Raw genomic sequence first — 1000 nt, 5'->3', positions numbered from 1 at the left:
CCTCCCGGTTCACACAGGGGGTTAACCCCCTGTCGTTTCCGGCAGGGGGTTAACCCCCGTTTTGACGTAAGGGGTTAACCCCCTGCCGTTTTCGGCAGGGGGTTAACCCCCTTCCGGTTCACGCAGGGGGTTAACCCCCATTTTCACGCAGGGGGTTAACCCCCTGCCATTTCCGGCAGGGGGTTAACCCCCATTTTCACGCAGGGGGTTAACCCCCTCCCGTTTCCGGCAGGGGGTTAACCCCCTCCCGGTTCACAGGGGGTTAACCCCCTCCCATTTTCGGCAGGGGGTTAACCCCCTTCCGGAAAACGGAGGGGGTTAACCCCCGCGTTTTCCGGCAGAGGGTTAACCCCCGCGTTTTTCGGAAGGGGGTTAACCCCCTGCATTTTTCGGCAGAGGACCCTTGCCCCTTGCCTTTCCGGTAGGGGGTCGACCCGGGCAGGGGGTCGACCCCCTGTCGGAACAGCAGGGGAGTCGACCCCTTGTCAGAACAGTTTTTTTTCCGTGGTGACTTCATTTTAAAAATTTGTTTTTTTGTGCAGATTTCTCAACGGAACTCGCTTGTGCCCCGCCACCCGTGGTAAGTAAGTGACAAAAACAATGCAAATCAGGTAAATACCCGTGGTGAGTAAGTGAGGCAAGCGCATCACATGTTATTTAATTTATTGAATGTAACACTTTATTGTTCACACACTCACTTAGTTGTTGATATCTAGGACTGCTTTGTTGGAGTTCGAAGATCATGCTGAGCATGATTTTAATGTATGAATATGGAAGTGTTCTTATTTTTGGAGTACGGAGTCCATGCTATGCGTGGTAGTAGTTAGTGGGATATTGAAGTGTGTTTGCTGCAGGTACATGTTTGATATGAATTATTTCGATGTATTGCAATGTTTGATGTGATTGTATCCATGCTTACATGTAGTTACTTTCAATTTGATTATGTCTTCCATGTGAAATTGTATACTGAAAGCATGCTTCAAATGAATGTATCGTGTCA

The sequence above is a fragment of the Nuphar pumila genome, chromosome 16 (assembly GCF_984573655.1).
Source record: "Nuphar pumila chromosome 16, dmNupPumi1.hap1.1, whole genome shotgun sequence".
Taxonomy (NCBI): Eukaryota; Viridiplantae; Streptophyta; class Magnoliopsida; order Nymphaeales; family Nymphaeaceae; genus Nuphar; species Nuphar pumila.
The sequence above is the reverse complement of the archived record's forward strand: the minus strand, read 5'-3'. Positions refer to the sequence as shown.